The 19,450-nt window shown below is 43.5% G+C and overlaps 1 protein-coding gene across 7 annotated transcripts in view; it reads left to right on the plus strand.

Moving 5' to 3' along the window:
* Positions 1-19,450, plus strand: part of AFDN (afadin, adherens junction formation factor) — a 1,370,646-nt gene that overhangs the window by 459,118 nt on the left and 892,078 nt on the right. The window lies entirely within an intron of this gene.

Genomic DNA, 19,450 nt, shown 5'->3' on the forward strand with positions numbered 1-19,450 from the left:
AGAGAGATAATTTAACAATCAATTGTGGCCATAATAGAGGGTATACCGGAAAAGGGGGCATAATTAATGTATATATATCTCCCGTACCGTGGAAAAGTGGTGTGACTCACTATCACAGGAGGGAAGTCATCAAAATATTACTCTCATAAGAAGACTCAATTTGTTAGGTCCTGTAGGGACACATGGAGTAATCAAGTACTGGTGCCCTAATACATATCAGTGTAGTCAGCGCCAACCGTCATATAACACATAGTATATGGAGTTCATAGAGGTAGTGAGACATACCTACAAGGCCAAGGAAAATACCACAAGGACTATCGTAATGGAGGCCTAATGTTGTGAGAGCATGGAGTCAGAGTTCAATAGAAAAATCAGGTAATCTAATATGTAACAGAAAAAAATAATGTGAGGAAATGCATGTGACCTAGATGGCGAAAAATTATGATAAACATACCAATATTATATGAACAAGGCTATCACTGACAGGCATCCATAGGAACCCATGGGAAACATGGTAAACACATATCAATTATAACAAGTATAGGGGGCGGGGCGATGTAGCCGACCAGAGAGGATGCATGGGAAGAGAGCTCCTATAATCCTGATTTTATCCTGGCAATTTACACCCGGTTACCTGACCACTGACCACCTGCTGTGACAGGAGACACCATCTGGAGGCTGGTGATTCCCACTGTAGCTATTCCCTGCCTCCTGCACGGCGTTGCTGGATCTCCTGAGGCTGGAGAGTGTGGAGCAGCAGCCATCTTCCCTACAGCATGCATTTCCACAGTGAGCAGCAGAGCATGACTCCGGAGAGCAGTGAGGAGTGACAGATTTATGGCCAGAGGTGAAGACCCAGGAGCGGTGAGCACAGGGAAGTTAATTCTCCCTTAGCTGTGTAACTGGCAGTCAGTGTGCAGCACATTAGGGGGCCGGCTGCAGTGTTGGAGACTTTAACCCATAGAGTGCTGGAGGGTCTGGAGTGTGTGCCTTGAAACACAGGCCCTGCAGATTTTTCCTGACACATGAAAACAAATAAGTGGCACATATTGAAGTCCCCACGCTGCGCAGGCCTGCATTATCCTGATAAATACACCCTGAGTGCTGTGCTGCCCTGGGACTCCCTTCATTCTTATTATCCACCATATAAGTGGCTGTTTTCCGGCTCTCTGGACGTTGTGAGGAAGTGGAGACAGACATATTACTAAATATACATTATAAAGGCACAGATTCAGACGCACGGGGGCACGATAAGAGAGGGGTGCAGAATCGGCAAATCCCCAGTGTATCAATATGAGTCCCCCCCTAAACAAAGTGTAGCTATTGACAAACTTAAGGAGTTCGCAAGGGGTGGTCAGGCAGATGCCCCTAAAGCCAAGAGAAATGCCACCTCAAAAGGTCAGGCACTATTGGATGACGGGTCAGAGGATCAAGATGATTTAACCCTGAGGCAGGTGTATGAACAGCTTCTACAAGCTTCTACAGCTTCCTCACAGGGAAGATTGAGCAGGTACATTCAGAGGTGGGCCTCCTGCGTCAGGACATGCAATCCCTGAGGGCCCGAACAGCGGAAGTCGAGACACGAGTGTCTGAACTGGAGGATCAAACTGTAACACTCAAAACAAAAATGACCACAATGGTCGGATCGGCAAATGCATGGCGCCAGAAAGCAGACGATCTGGAGAACTGCATGCGTCGAAACAATATACGAATCATAGGACTGCCAGAGCGCTCGGAAGGTCAGCATCTGGAACAATTCCTGGAGGAGTGGCTGAAATGTAATCTCGGAGATAAGTTCTCCTCGACATTTGCGGTGGAGAGGGCGCACAGAGTCCCAAGGAGGCCTCCTATTCCAGGCGCGCCACCACGTCCCTTTTTAGTAAGGATGCTCAACTACAGAGATAGACACCCAGCACTCCGTCTGGCCCGACAGAAGAGCCCACTCAAGTTCAATAATGCTGCGCTCTCGATCTTTCCGGTGGACCTCCAGAAACAGAGGGCCCACTTCATGGAGGTGAAGAAGAAATTAAGGGAGCGGAACATCATCTACTCTATGCTGTACCCTGCCCGGCTCCGCATAGTGCATGAAGGGTCACCTCTGTTTTTTACTACACCTGCTGAGGCTGAGGACTGGCTACAGGTACACCCGAAACCTATGGGGCAGAAGCCATGAGATTACTTTCCTAGGTGACATTTTCTGTGCGCCCTGGCGACCCTCTTCTTCCATGGTTGCTTGAAGCCCCCTTTGGAGACAGATGGGACTTCCCCGTGCCTCGAGTGATGGAGGAATTGGCCAGGAATTGGTTCTTGTGAAATCAGAGCCCTATCTTGTGCACCCTTATACCACCTATACCAGGACACTGTATTCAGTGGTGGTATCCCCATTGATGTTTGAAATGTTTTACAGGACTTATCGGAAAGGTCCTGAAGTTCGATATTGGTTCTATATGTTTACAACTGCAATTGCATTAACTTTATTTCTTTGCAGGGACAGGCTTATTACTGTTGGAGGGTTAACCACACTTAATTGCAGGGCAGAACGTGTCTTATACCTGGGATCCTGGTTCTATAAAAAGATCTATGTGATATGGGGTCAGAGCTAATATTTATGACCTGGAATGTCAGAGGCCTTAAATCGCCCAAAAAACGTATTAAGGTATTCTCCCAAATTAAGCAAGTCAAGGCCCAACTGGTGGTACTGGTAGAGACTCACCTCACACGGGACACAGCCAGACTAGTAAACAAACTGTGGGTACAATAGTCGGCACATGCGTTCCACACCAGCTACTCCAGGGGGGTGTCTCTCTATTGGTCCATAGACATATCCGTTGGGAAGTGAAGGTGGTGAGGCGTGACCCGGAGGGGCGATTTGTGTTTATATATGCGTCTATAAACTGTAGAGATTATGTGCTGTTATGTATTTACAACCCCCCGCCAGCTCGCATCTCCATTCTTAAACAAGCAATGAGCTTTGCCCTCAATTATCCAGATGCGTATGTGTTATATATGGGGGATTTTAATCTTGTGATGAATGAGGAGCAGGACAGGTTTTGGATGGATGGAGGGGGACAACATTCGGCCACACACTTGACTGATTTGCAGCAATGCGCGGAGGTAGGTGGGTGGATTGACCTTTGGCGACTCCGGCATCCTAACACCCGAGAATATACATGTCATTCTTCTACTAGACGCACGCTGTCCCGACTAGATTATATTTTTGGGTCGAGTAATATCACAACCTGGGTGGATGACGTGGTACACGGGGTCAGGGGCATATCAGATCACAGCCCAGTGATTCTTACTATGAAGACTAACCAAGGTGTTGGTAAACTAATAGATCAAAGTGATAGAACTCTGACCCAAATAGAGGATTTCCTGGAAGCCCACCCTAAACCCTGGAATATTAACTTGGTGTGGGACACTCTTAAAGCCTACCTTAGAGGGTGTTTGTCTTCAACCATAACATATCTTAAAAGAGTGACTAAAACTGAGGATGATATAGTAGAGGGGAGACTTAGGGACTTAGAGGCAATATATATATCGGCCCCAACTGATGGAAATAGGGCGGCCTGGATGCAATCATATAGGTTATATATGCAGCACTCTGAGACCAAGTCCAAACGCAAATTGTTCTTTACCCGACAATCATATTTTGAGCTTGGAAATCAATCCAGTAAATTATTGGCATATATGGTTAGGCAACACAACACTTCAAATACAATATTGGGTATACGGAGGATGGATGGCTCAATAGCTACATCCCCTGAAGATATTTTAGAGTGCTTTTGTGAATACTATAAAACCCTATACACATCTAGAAATCCTCATGGAGTTCAAAGTTGCGTGACCTATTTGTCGGATTTGAAGTTTCCCACTTTGAGTGAATCACAACGGGAGTCTCTGAAGGCGGACATCACCCTGGATGAAGTGATTACTGCCATCTCGTATATGGCTAGGGGGAAATCTCCGGGTCCAGATGGCCTTCCCATAGAATTCTATAGTAAATATTGTGACGTATTGGCCCAGATTCTTTTAGAGGTTTTCTCACATTTTTCAGCCGGCGACTCTCTACCTGCTTCCTTGTACGAAGCACATATAGTCGTGCTGAGGAAGGAGGGTAAAGACCCACTAGACTGCGGTTCATACCGTCCTATATCCCTAGTTAACGTGGATTACAAGATCTTTACCAAAATACTGGCGTCCAGGCTTAATTCAGTCATATTGAGTATAGTTCACCCAGATCAAACCGTATTTATGCCTGGGAAAAACACCTCTATAAATATAAGACGGGTCCAGTTCATAGTGCAATATAGCACACTGGCCCAGGAGAACGAGTGGGCCTTGGCCTCGCTGGACGCGGCCAAGGCATTTGACTCTGTAGAATGGCCATTTTTATTTGCCTGCCTCCAGAGATTCGCTTTTGGGCCTAAATTCAGTAATTGGATTCATATGTTGTATAGGTCCCCGACAGCCAGGATACTAGTCAATGGTGCTATGTCTACACCCTTCGCATTGAATCGGGGCACAAGACAGGCATGCCCTCTGTCTCCAGCATTGTTTGCACTAGTTATTGAAGCTTTGGCAATTAGAATCCGCTCTCATCCACAGATCACTGGAATCACTATAGCCGGCCGAACAGATCAAATAGGATTGTATGCGGATGACATGGTTGTCTTCTTAGATCGAGTGCAAGAGACTCTACCGGTAGTTATAGACACTATAGATACATTTGGGGAGTTTTCGGGACTACGCATCAACTGGGATAAGTCGGCTTTCATGCCATTAATGCATGGGTCTGGAATTTCAATGGAGGGTAGGTCACCTTTGCAAGTGGTAACTAGCTTTAAATACCTGGGAATACATATACAGAAAGACCATACACTAGACCTGCAGACGAGTATAACACCACTTCTGGAGCACGTTAAACTTAAATATAACTTGTGGAGCAAGCTACCCCTGTCAGTGGTTGGCAGAATAAATTTAATCAAAATATTCCTTCCAAAGCTTGGTTATACACTACAACATAGTGCAGTATCAGTACCCAAATCCTTCTTCTCAATGTTGAACTCGCTTACTACCTCTTTCATATGGGGGAAATCCAGACCCAAACTTCGGTTATCCATTTTACAAAGATCCAAAAGACTGGGAGGGATGGCTTTACTGGAGTTCTTCCTCTACTACCTCGCGGGACAGCTTAGGGCACTAGAGACTTGGATGCCTGGATGTCAGCTGCCAAACTCTGAGAGTCACTTGGCACACGCGGCTGGGACTGATTGTTTAGTGGGTTTTCTCGAATCAGAAGGACTGAGAACACCACGGCAATTACCCTCAGGTTGGCAAGATTAGTCTGGCGACAAGCCAAGAGGGTGGCACACTTTGAAGGGGTGGTGTACTCTGAGAGATCACCCCTCGACGCAATTCTGGGCCACTCACAGCGTCAGTGCATTAGGTGATCTTTTTGTCCCGGGAATCACAACCTTCAAGTCCTTTGAACAAGTCCAGATTGAATATAATGTTCCAAGATAACAGTTTTTTAGATACCTGCAGATTCGCACAGCGATTCAATCCCACATACAGAAAATTGGAGTGAGGAAATTGAGATCATCACTTCCTATGATAGGTATTCTAAAATCACAAGGACCTCGAGGCCTCATCTCAGCTATATATACTTACCTGTTGTCAGTGGGGGTGGAGTCGGACCCCTTGCCAGCCCAGGATAGATGGATATCTCTAATTCCCTCTCTACAGGGAGAGGAATGGGAAGAGATATTGGAATCTCCGACTGCGGTATCCCCTTCGGTTAATAAGTTGATTCAATGCTACATTGTCCACCAGGCATACCTTACTCCAACTCGATTATTTAGTATGGGCCGTTCTCGTACATCGGAGTGCCTGAGGTGTCATCTCTCAGGGGCAAATTTCATACATATGATTTGGAGCTGTCCCAATATATCTTCGTACTGGCGGGGAGTGATATCTCTGCTGACATCGATTTGTGTCGATTCCTGTTTTGTGTGACCCTTTGATATGCCTGTTTGGGGTGGTGGAGGAAGAGTCCTGGGATCATTACATGACAATATTCCTCAGAGAGGCATTGTTTCTGGCTAGGAAATTAATAGCTCTGAGGTGGATGGGAGATTCGAATCCAACTGTGCGGTCCTGGGTTAAACTAGTCAATGCAATCATAGTTTATGAGCGGGTGGTATATTATAATAGGGGGTGCCCGGGAAAATTTAACAAAATCTGGGGTTTGTGGAATTCTTCTCCAGACACACTTGCGGAGGTTTGAGGGAGATTATGCGGATAATGGTGGTTCCCGTTGGATGTTGGGATATGAAACACTGTCCAATGGTCTATTGAGATATAATAATGCAATGTGGCGGTTGTTCTTTCTTTCTTCCTTTTTCTATTCCTCTTTCTATCTTGTTTTCAAAATATGGTCATGCTGATGGTTAGAGCTGTTCTTATGCTCAATATAAAATTAGATATATATGCAAATTATAAGAAGTATGGATAATAACATTGTTCCATCTTAAGTGCTAAAGATATTATGGACTTTATATGACTGTTTATTGTTATATTTAAATATTACTATCTATATACTGAGCTATCTTTATATGGCAAATGTCAGTTGTACCATGTTCGAAATTGTTAATAAAACGAAGTTAAAAAAAAAGTATAACAAGTATATAGGTTTAATTGTATATAGCTTCAGTATTCCTGTGTAAAGATAGGATAGGGGATAACTGACAGTGAGGGAGGTATTTTACTTGTACAAGCACAAGACTGGATAAATCATGTCATACCTGAAGCAAAAGAACACCTCTGGCTATGGGAAGAAGATTCCCGATGGGCATGTAGCTGTACCAAAACAATGGAGCAGGTATAAGTAAAGGCTAGTATAGAAAGCTACTGTGTTGCATCTCCAAGAGCACTCCCCATAACGTGCGTTTATGCAGAGGAATGGGTTCCAGGGATTCACCGTGAGCATGTGTCGTAAAGTAGAGGTTTTTATCCTGTAGTCAATTAGGTAGACGCCGCCCTGTCTTCAGCAGGAAATGTGGAGGTGGAGCGCTAGTGACACTGAGTACGTGCGTCACGTATTCACCAGCACAGTCCCAGTCTCTCTGCCTAGTAGGTTGAGCTATACCTTATACACCATAACCGATGTTCCTTCATCTATTGTGCTGCATCTCTGACTGTATACCCATCAGTACACCTTGCACTAAGGTAATTAACCCTTTTTTTCTTATATGCCAGTCACACACCTTTTCACATTTACAACTGCTTTGTACCAATAGATACCACTTTTTCCTTGACAATCAGTCGTCCATCCATGTATTGCTTTGCATGTTTTTTTTTATCCTCCACTATATTATTTTGTCCCTTGAATAAAGGATTATTTGTAAAATGTCTGTTAATAGTTATTTATTCTGCTTTCCTGTTTATGTACAGATGAGTCCTGATTGAAGAAGACCGAATGCGGTCGAAACGTTTACTCATAAGGACCCCCCCCTTTTTTTTCTAACGCATTATTGAAATAAATAAACAAACTGATTGAAGACATATTTTGAGTACTTACCGTATTTTTCGCTTTATAAGATGCACTTTTGTTCCCGCAAATTTTTGTTCCCACAAATCTGCCTCCACCTCAAAAAAAAAAATAAAAAAAATTATTACTCGCTCCCACCACCAATTGCTTGTGCAGGCCGATTTGACAAGTCGCTGGATACCCATTGCAGATTGCATATGGCTTCAGGGATGCAATTTGTAGAGCAAAAGGAAGGATACTATTAAATGTTATATAGCTGATGTCACTGCAAGGGCTTTAAGATGTCGACCTCGGAGTTACTCCTTAAAACACACAGACAGGACCCACAGCAAGCTGTCCGTACAAGGCCTAGTAAAGGACCAAAATTTTGTATTTGCCTTTTACCAACACCAGTTACCTTCCCTTTGGTTATGGGATGTGGCTTCAGTTTCCAGAAAATTATGAGATTCCCAACTTACAACTTATCTTTGTCAATAGTCGTCCCAATGGAAAGATATTTCTGTCCTCTTGAATGCTATGATTTAATCTGATCATACAGTCATGGCCAAAAGTTTTGAGAATGCTACAAATATTAATTTTTACAAAGTCTACTGCTTAAGTTTTTCTAATGGCAATTTGCATATACTTCAGAATGTCATAAAGAGTGATCAGCTTAACAGCAATTACTTGCAAAGTCAATATTGGCTAAGAAAATGAACTTTAACCCCCAAAACACATTTCAACAGCATTGCATTCCTGCCTTAAAAGGAACAGCTAACATTGTTTTAGTGATTGTTCCATTAACACAGGTGTGGGTGTTGATGAGGACAGGGCTGGCGGTCTATCAGTCATGATTAAGTAAGAGTAACACCACTGGACACTTTAAAAGGAGGCTGGTGCTTGGTTTCATTGTTTCTCTTCAGTTAACCATGGTTATCTCTAAAGAAACACGTGCAGCCATCATTGCTCTGCACAAAAATGGCCTAACAGGGAAGAGTATCGCAGCTACAAAGATTGCACCTCAGTCAACAATCTATCGCATCATCAAGAACTTCAAGGAGAGAGCTTCCATTGTTGCCAAAAAGGCTTTAGGGTGCCCAAGAAGGACCAGCAAACGTCAGGACCATATCTTAAAACTGTTTCAGCTGCGGGATCAGACTACCAGCAGTGCCGAGCTATCTCAGCAATGGCAGCAGGCTGGTGTGAGTGCTTCTGCACGCACTGTGAGGCGGAGACTCTTTGAGCAAGGCCTGGTTTCAAGGAGGGCAGCAAAGAAGCCACTTCTCTCCAGAGAAAACATCAGGGACCGACTGATATTCTGCAAAAGGTACAGGGAGTGGACTGCTGAGGACTGGGGTAAAGTCATTTTCTCAGATGAATCCCCTTTTCGATTGTTTGGGACATCTGGAAAACAGCTTATTAGGAGAAGAAGAGGTGAGCGCTACCACCAGTCTTGTCTCATGCCAACTGTTAAGCATCCTGAAACGATTCATGTGTGGGGTTGCTTTTCAGCCAAGGGAATCGGCTCACTCAGTCTTGCCTAAAAACACAGCCATGAGTAAAGAATGGTGCCAGAATGTCCTCCAAGAGCAACTTCTCCCAACTGTCCAAGAGCAGTTTGGCGCCCAACAATGCCTTTTCCAGCATGATGGAGCACCCCTGCCATAAAGCAAAGGGGATCACTAAATGGCTCATGGAACAAAACATAGAGATTTTGGGTCCATGGCCTGGAAACTCCCCAGATCTTAATCCCATTGAGAACCTGTGGGCAATAATCAAGAGACGGGTGGACAAACAAAAACCAACAAATTCTGGCAAAATGCAAGCATTTCTTATGCTAGAATGGACAGCTATGAGTCAGGATTTGGTCCAGAAGTTGATTGAGAGCATGCCAGGGAGAATTGCAGAGGTCCTGAAGAAGGGTCAACACTGCAAATATTGACTTGCTGCATTAACTCATTCTAACTGTCAATATAACCTTTTGGTACTCATAATATGATTGCAATTATATTTCTGTATGTGATGTAAACATCAGACAAACACAATTAAAAACCAGAGGGCAACAGATCATGTGAAAATATAATTTTGGTGTCATTCTCAAAACCTTTGGCTATGACTGTAGATAGATAGGAAATATGGAATGGCTATTGTCATCTATCTATCTGGGTGATATCCATTTGGGGGGGACAGCAACCATCGTCCAGTGACATCGAATGATAATTTGCGTTCATCATTTAATCATGTTTACAAAACATGACTTTCACATCTATTATATTAACGCCATTCATAAAACCTCACTTTGTAATTTCTAAGGGTAAGCAAAGGATGAGAAAATCTCTGCTAGTTTTCTGTTCACTGTAGTTCGTATCTCTACCAGTCGTAAATCTGCCCTTCTCCACATTCTTGTGTATTCAAGCTAAGATTGGCCCCACAGATGCTAGCAATAAAAGTTCTCTTTAATTACCGGTTTCCCAAAAGAGGGGGTCAGCAGGAAGAGGAGGTTACATTTTTTTTTTTTTTTTTTTTTTTTTAGTGTAGGGGTGGATGGGCTTGTTTTCTCTAAAGACCAGATAGATGTCTACTAGATTTACAATTGTATTAGCAACAGTGTGTTTTTCTATGTGGCTGCCATGACCTGGTCGGGAGAGCCGACGGCCAGTCCAAACATTGTGTTGCGTCCTCACAGTATGACTCTTCCCTTGATCGCATCCGCCACAAATCTGGCTGTTATAGGAGAGTGGCAAGAAAAAAAGACCATCATGTGGGAGGAGGTAATCTGGTCAGATGAGACTAAAGTAGAAATTATATATACTGATTATCATCCTGAAAAAACCATCCCCACCATAAAACATGATGGTGATATCATTATGCTGTGACGATTCTTTTCTTCAGCAGGGACAGGGAATCTGGTCAGAGTTGTTGGGAAGATGGATGGGGCTAAATGCAGGGTAATCTTGAAGAAAAATTTGTTTAGAGGCTGCAAAAGACTTGAGACTGAGGCTTAGTTTCACCTTCCAGCAAGACAACAACCCCAAAGGCCACTTTACACGCTGCGATCTCGCTAGCGAGCGTATCCGCCCCGTCGGTTGTGCGTCACGAGCAAATCGCTGCCCGTGGCGTACAACATCGCTCGGACCCATCACACTACTTACCTGCCTAGCGACTTTCTAAGGGGGCAGTTTGTTCGGCGTCACAGCAACGTCACTAAGCAGCTGCCCAATAGAATTGGAGGGGTGGAGATGAGCGGGACGAACATCCCGCCCACCTCCTTCCTTCCTCATTGCGGGCGGCTACAGGTAAGGTGAGGTTCCTCGTTCCTGCGGTATCACACATAGCGATGTGTGCTGCCACAGAAACGACGGACAACCTGTGTCCTGCAACAGCAACGATATTTGGGAAATGGACAGTGTGTCAACGATCAACGATAAGGTGAGTATTTTTGATCATTAGCGGTCGCTCGTACGTGTCACATGCAACGACGTCGCTAACGAGAACAGATGTGCGTCACGAATTCCGTGACCCCAACGACCTCTCGTTAGCGATGTTGTTACGTTTAAAGCGGCCTTAAGGCTATGTGCCCGTGGTGCTTTTTTATCAGCACAAAAAAAACAAGTCTTGGCAGGAAAAAAGCTACTGAAAAAAATGTGCTTTTTTTTCATGGGTTTTTGTGGAGTTTTTCATGCTTTTTTCACATGCTTTTTTCACATGCTTTTTTCACATGCTTTATTTCATGCTTTCTTGCGCTTTTTTTTTCTGTCACGGCAACCGCGGGGGTTCAGGCGCTTTATACCTGCGCTTGCTTCCGGGTCTCCAGCTGATGTTACAGTTGGGACCCAGCTCTCTTTGCTTGGAGCGGTTCCTGCACTGCTCCCGGCAGTTTAATCCCCTGAATGCTGCGATCTGTACTATCTCAGCAATCAGAAGGCATGGAGGAGGGATCTCTTACCTCTCCCTGGCTTTCTGGTCCCTGGAAAGTTGTCACGGGGGCCCGATCGTTGACATAGCAACCCAGGATCATCACCATGACAACCCAGGCTTACTGAACTACGGATTGCCTCACAGACCGGGGCATCTAGGTCACCGGAGTTCCCTCAATCAAGTTCCTGCGGTAAAGCCCGCAAGGCCTAGGTGCAGGGAAACCCGGTGACATCACAAGTAGAATCACATACATGCCGGTAGAACTGCAGGAAACCCCAGTGATCCGCGGGCATAAATGCGATTCACCTTGTGACGTCACTCAAGTTACCTACAGTCACACATGAACGTCCAGCTGTGACCATTACTAAACTGAAGAACGTCACCACTGATCATAGCTCACTGTCTGTTTGCAGTTACAACGTGTGGACATGTTCCATGATCGTGTGCTGTAATTTCAAATGTAGCAGTGCTGGGAGCCTTGTGGGACTTCGTGGGGTTTACGTTGGACCTTCAGGGGTGTTTTGGGGTTAATAAAGTGGTGGGAGAGGGTGTTTCCTTTTCTTTTTCACATAAAAGATTTTTATGGTATTTATTTACTTAGTGATGGAGGTTGTCATAGACGCCTGCCATTACTAATCTAGAGCTTATTGACTGCTGTGGGCTGTTATTAAAGGGAACCTGTCATGTCCAATATGCACCCAGAACCACGAGCAGTTCTTGGTGCATATTGCTATTCCCTGCCTAACCATCCCTGTATACACTAGCATAGATGGAGATCTTTCAAAAAAGTATTTTTAAATATCTTTTATCTTATGCTGATGAGCGAGGGCAGTAGCCCCAAGGGCATTGCTTCCGTTGCTAGTCGCCCCCAATAGCATGTTAGTACGCCCTGTGGGCGTGCTAACATGCTAATGAATGCACAGCGTCAGAGGAGATCTCACTCAGCTCTTAGCCGCCATCACTGCTTGATGCTGAATTTCAGCTCGGTGCGCATGATCCCAAAGGATTTGTCATGTGCACTCCTTCAGTTTGAAGCTACCATGACGTGTACACCCGGCTTCATAGTGCGCATGACCCAAACTCTGTGGTCATGCGCACTGAGGTGAAATCTAGCGTCGGACGAGATATCGGCGGAGAGGTGAGTGAGCTCATCCTCTGACGCTACCATTCATTAGCATGTTAGCATGCCCATAGGGGCGTACTAACATGCTAATGGGTGTGACTAGCAAGATAAGCAACGCCCTTGGGCTACTGCACTCACTCATTAGCATACAATATAAGATCTTTCCAAATACTTTTTCTAAAGATTTCTTTATCTATGCTTCCAGATGCAGGGAAGATTTGGCAGGGATTAGCAATATGCACCCAGAACTGCTCATGGTTCTGTGTGCATATTTCACCTGACAGGTTCCCTTTAACCTCTTATGTTACCCCGATTGCCACCGCACCAGGGCAATTAAAAGAGGTGGGTAAAGCGCCTGGCTTGTCACATCTAATGGATGCGACAATCCCGGGTGGCTGCAGGTTGCTATTTTTAGCCTGGGGAGTCCCAATTACCAATGGACTCCCAAGGCTAAGAATACCAGCCCCCAGCTGTTGAGCTTCATCATGGCTGGGTATCAAAATTAGGGAGGCAGCACACTGTTTTTTAAATTATTTATTTAAATAATTAAAAAAAAGCTGCATGTGGTTCCTCTTATTTTGATACACAGCCAAGATAAGCGCAGGACTGGGGGCTGCAGCCGGCTTTCTGTGCTGCTGCCAATACAGGGGGGACCCCACGCCAATTGTTTTATTTATTTTATACCACAATATAGACCCTGAGACAGCGCCTGTGATTTCAACCAATCAACAGATGCTGTCTGGTGGCAGGGTCTGACTGCAGCCAATTAGATACGCCGGTGGGCGGGGAAAGCAGTGAATATTAGAGAGAATTGTCGGAAGTAATGCAGCCGCAGGAACTCTGTAATTATGTGCCGCTTTAACCCTTTTGCTTCCAACTTGACATGGCTGTGATGGGCAGGGAGAGGATGGTTTTTAAACTGATCATTTACTGATCCTTGGCAAGATACAAAAAAAGCAACGTGGGCATTACACATGCGTTTTTTCCCTCTGTTTTTCACCGACTCCATTGACCTCAATTAGGGAAAAAATGCTAAAACAATTGACATGGTACGTCTTTTTTTCAGCAACAAAAGAATCAACGTGGGCACAGCAAGTCAGGATTCTCATAGACTTTGCTGGGATTATTTTTCCCTGCTTTCATTGATTAAATAAATGCAAGGGAAAAATGCTAGAAAAAACGCCATGTGGCCACAAGGCGTCAATGACAATGTATGGTTTAGATCAAAGAATATGTTTGAATGGGCCAGTAAAAGTTCAGACCTTAATCTCATTGAGAACCTGTAGCAAGACTTGAAAATTGCTGTTCACAGACGCTCTCCATCCAATTTCACTGAGCTAGAGCTTATTTGTATAGAAAAATGGGCAAAAATGTAAGCCTCTAGATGTGGAAACCTGGCAGAGACATACCCCAAAAAGAGTTGCAGCAGTAATTGCAGCGAAAAGTGATCCTAAAAAGTATTGACTCGGGGGCTGAACACAATTGCAAGTCACAATTTTCAGATTTATATTTTTAACCCCTTTGTGACAGGGCCAAATTTTTCAAATCTAACCAGTGTCACTTTATGGGGTAATAATTCTGGAATGCTTTAACATATCCAAGTGATTTTGTAGAAAAAGGCAGAGGCAAATCCAGCGGTGTTCCTCAATGACCAGAAGATGTAAGTAAAATCATATAGCTTTATTGGAAAAATATTAAAAATCCAGCCAGAGTAACAGTGACAAAACGGGAGATTAGTCAGAGACTAGTTTCGGGATACAAGCCTCCATCCCGTCTGAATAGCATTGCTCTCAAAGACTGCATACTAATGAGCCCCACTGCGTTTAGCATAATTAATTCTATTACGCAATTAGTATAGGGTGTATATCACTAAATTTGCTGGGGTTAAAAATAAAAAACAAAAGGCGAGAACTATAAAAACACAAACTCCCTGATGGTCACTGAATACATAAATGTATACAAGAAGAAAAATATACATAATTACAAATGTATTTGATTAGAGGAATAATTATGTGAAATTCATCAATGAATAGTTATAAACATATAAGAGAGGATATCTACTACATACTATTACCATGGTGTTTTTCTTTTTTTCTCTCTAGAAAAAAAAATAAATTGATAATTTAAAAACAGCACCCCTCATCATATTGGAAATTGCTTTTAGGTAGTTACTTAACCCTTCCGGTGCTTTGTTATAGAGTTAGTACAAAGTGGCATGACCAGAAAGAAGAATGTTATTTTTACCACCTACATTTTGTTAACTTCTCTGAACAGGTAACTATAGCTAGCAGACTCTAAGGCTAGTTTCACACACTGCGTTTTTTTAACGCTGCGTTTTTGTGCGGTTATTGCCGCAAATACCGTGCAAAAGCGCACCCGCGGCAAACACGCATGCGTTTTTACCGCGATTTGGTGCGTTTTTTCAGCGTTTTGCTGCGTTTTTGTTCACTACATTTTTATGCGTTTTTTTATCAGTGAACAATGCCATTAAAGATTGTTGAAAAAAAAAGGGCTGATGTCATTTCCTTCTTCAATATGTTCTTCATTCTCCACTAGTGTATGCAGGAGAGCAGACAGCTGCAGAACTACAAGGCTCAGCATGCTACATACAAGACTGTATGCCGGAGGGAGAGGCAGGGGGAGCAGAACTACAAGGTACAAGGCTCAGCATACTCCATCCAATAGTTTATGCAGGAGAGCAGACAGCAGCTGCAGAACTATAAGGCTCAGCATCCTCCATCCAGGACTGTATACAGGAGTTTTTTGCCTTCCCAAAAATGGCGTGGGCTTTGCCATATTTTTGTATGCTAGCCAGGTACAGCAGGCAGTTACGGGCTGCCCTCAGCTGCCTATTTGTACCCGGCTGGGAACCAAAAATAGAGGGAAGCCCTTTTTTTTTCATTATTTCATGAATATTCATGAAATAATAATAATAAAAAAAAAATGACTTGGTCTTCGCCCAATTTTTGAGTCCAGCCAGGTACAACTAGACAGCTGTGGATTGGAATCTGCAGTGCAGGGTGCCCATGCTTTGTGGGCACCCCCGCTGCGAATTGCAGTCCGCAGCCACCCCAGAAAATGGCGCTTTCATAGAAGCGCCATCTTCTGTGGCTATATCCAACTCTTCCAGCTGCCCTGGTGACGGGTGTCTTGCTGGGTAATAATGGGGTTAGGGCTAGCTGTATATTATCAGCTGAACCTAAGCCCGAAATTCATGTGTCACGCCAATATTAGGCATGACCACCATGAATTTCTAGTATAGATAATAAAAAAACACACAGAAAAATATTTTTATTAGAAATAAAACACAACACAATTAGTGACTCCATCCTTATTGAAATAAAGAGCCCCCCTCCGCAGTAATCCTGGGTCAAGGGTCCCACGCCGTCCAATCCGGATCAAATATCATCTGATCAGTTTGCTGGAAGGCAAAGCGATCAGATGTCATTAAAGGATGTGAATCACATCACAGCAGCTGATTGTATAAAAGCCGTTTATACAGTCAGATGATGCATCAGTGCAAAAAAAAAAAAATACTTATGTGCTGATTACCGGCAGCTCCTGGAGCGGAGTCTGATCCCGTCTGATCGCTGCAGGAGCTGCCGGTAATCAGTGATTAAGTCTCCTAACGGCATCAGCTGATAGGTGAAGCCGGCCGGGCGCCGGCGTCACTGCGAGACTTACGATCAGCTGATGCGTCAGGTGACCGCATCAGGTGATCCATCGCCAGGTCCTGCAGCCATCGGACGTGTCATCGGGGACACTGCACACAGCCGGAGCGGCGGTACCGGGAGAGAAGCTGGGAGCGGACATGGCACCGGGAGTCTGCAGACAGGTGAGTATGACTTTTTTTTTTTCTACTGTTCACTTTTGATTTCACAGCTGCATCCACCTCCCGCCCGACCATGGCGCCGCACGGGAGCAGACATGCACAGGACTGGAGATGGACGCAGCGGTGACGGTACTGGGAGGATTCACGCTTCTGTGTTTACTGACAGAAGGAATCCTCTTCCTGTACATGTCACTTTACTACCCACCTCTTGCGTTTATATCTGCGTTTTTAGTCATAGAAACGCACTGAAACACCGCTATATTTGCAATTTGCGTTTTTCATTGCATTTTTGAACATCTCATCGAACTCAATGGGTGGAAAACGCAGTGAAAAACGCAAAAATAATTGACATGCTGCGTTTTTGTGTGCAGCACAAAAACGCAGCTAAAAAACGCTGTGTGCAGACAGAAAAAATGAAAATTCATAGACTTTGCTGGGGAAGCAATGTCACAGCGTTTTCTGAAACTCACCCGAAAAACGCGCAAAAACGCACTGTGTGAACTTACCCTTAGGATATTATTTGGCTGTGATTTGCCATGGCAACCATTAGGACAACATAATCATGATCTCAGGTTACGATGGGGTTAATCCCATACCGACGTGACATACTGGGTACATCATGATTGTCAGTTTCTTAATAACACATGACGAACAGTATGTCATGGCGATCGCGGGGGTTCAGGTACTGTATCCCCGCTATCGCCACCTGGTCTGCAGCTTATCTTGCTACCGAAACTTTGCTCTCACTGCCAAGAGCGGTGTTTGTTCCGCTTCCAGCAGTTTAAGCTTGTAAATGCAGCAATCAATAATGATCGCTGCATTCGGGTGGCATGGAGAGGATCCCGCTTCTCTTTCGAGCGATCAGATCCCTGTAATGCGATCACTGGGACCCAATTGCTGCCATGGTAACACACTGGGTCATCACCATGACGACCCTCAGTTTACCCTGCTACACATGGTGTGTGATGCAAAGTGTCAGTGCTGCGAGTGCAGTACTGAAATATAATCCACATATGCTTCATCATTGCAGTGAATTATATCAGTGATCAGAACACAGAAAAGTAATGAATGAAGGGGCCATAAAATAAATACCATACATTTATGTAAACCAAAAAAATACAAACATTTGGTATTGCCGCATCTGTTACAACCCGATCTATAATACTGTCACACTAGTTAACCCTTTCAGTGAATATGGTAAAAAAATAAAAGTAGCAAAAACTGTCTATTCATCATACAGCTGACAAAAAAGTGGAATAAAACGCAGTCAAAAAGTTATATAAATAAAAATGGTAAAACGTCATCTTGTCCCACAAAAATGAAGCTGCAATACCGCTCCACAGTGAAAAAATAAAAAAAGCTATAACTCTCACAATACAGCAATGCAAAAAGTGGTTTTTTTTTCTATAAAATTGTTTTTATGGTGTAAAAGTGGCAAAACCTTTTAAAAAAAAACAAAAACCCAAAACAACTATATAAATGTGGTATCACTGTGATCGTACTGACCTGAATAATAAAACTCTTACATCTTTTACGGCACAGTGAACGGCTTAAAAAAAAAAGCTATTATTGAATTTGTTTCTTCCTCACCAAAAGCGGAATAAAAAGTGATCAACAAATATTATGTTGCCAAAAATGTTACCAATAAAAACTCCAACTCTTACTGCAAAAAGCAAACCCTCGCTTGATTCTGTCGGCAGAAAAATAAAAAAAATAACACTTTCATAATTCAGTGATGCAAAAAAACCCCAAATTTTATTAAAAAAAGCCTTTTTTTTTGCGCGCTAGTAGGCAAATCTTAAAAAGATATAAATCTGACATTATTGTAATTGTACTGAGGAATAAAGCAGGCTAATCACTTATACTGCACAATGTGCAGTGTAAAAAAATAAATAAAGCCAATTCTTCAACTGTTGTTGATTTGTTCATTCGATCTCCCAAAGACCACTATATGGCATGGCTCCTATTTAACCTGTGCTCTACGCTGAGTGATTACATGTAAATCTATGAAAAACGTGATTCAGACAAAATTTCCAACTGAAAATTCACTGTAATGAGGCGGGGAGAGTCATTTTGACTATGTCTGGCCTGTACTGTGGCGGTGTCCATCTTTTCACACATTTTTTTATGCATGCGGTCATCAATGGTTTTGTTCACCTTTGAAAAGACTAACACCGCTAAACAGAGTCCAAATGGAGACTGCAGTAACTACCTCACTATAGTGAATGGATTTGTCAGGATTTTCACCTGAATCACTTATTTTGGAAATGTACTGTATATGGAAACCTTGATCTAAGCTCTCAGCATAGAGCACAGAATAAATGGGAACTGATCCAAAATGTTCTGTACTCAAATTGCCCCCAAATAGCATTCATCGAAACCCACAAAAACACAAGGTCCCACTCAGGTTGCAAATATCGAGGGCTTCCATGTTACCGGTAACACAAAGGCTCTGAAAAAATGCTATGGCTCCCCCCTCAAAAAATAAATCCAGCAAAATCTGCCCTCCCAAAATCAAATGCCCCCGCCCTTCTAAGCCCTACCATGTGCCTAAATCATAGTTAGCATCCACATGTTTGCCATTGTTGTAGTGAAATTAGCCCACTTAATTTACCGGTTGACTGTGTCCAGAAGCACGAACTGGGCACAATGTAGTTACATAGGTTGGAAAAAGACCTAGGTCCATCTAGTTCAACCTTCCTCCACAAATTATGCATTTTGTCATTAAGCCCCTTATAACCAACAATGTTGTGTTTACTGAGGAAATCATCCAGCCCTCTTTTAAAAGCTGTTATAGCATATGCCATTACTACCTCTTGTGGTAGGGCATTCCACAGTCTGGCTGCTCTAACTGTAAAGAACCCTTTTTCTATTTAGCTGGCGGAATCGCTTTTCTTCCACTCGCAGTGAATGCCTCCTGGTCCTTAGTATTGTCTTTGGAAGGAATAACTCATGTGCCAGTCCTTTATATTGACCACACATGTAATTATACGTATACATGAGATCTCCTCTGAGACATTTTTTTTGTAAGCTAAACAAATCTAAC

This window comes from Anomaloglossus baeobatrachus, chromosome 3, assembly GCF_048569485.1.
Source record: "Anomaloglossus baeobatrachus isolate aAnoBae1 chromosome 3, aAnoBae1.hap1, whole genome shotgun sequence".
Classification (NCBI taxonomy): Eukaryota; Metazoa; Chordata; class Amphibia; order Anura; family Aromobatidae; genus Anomaloglossus; species Anomaloglossus baeobatrachus.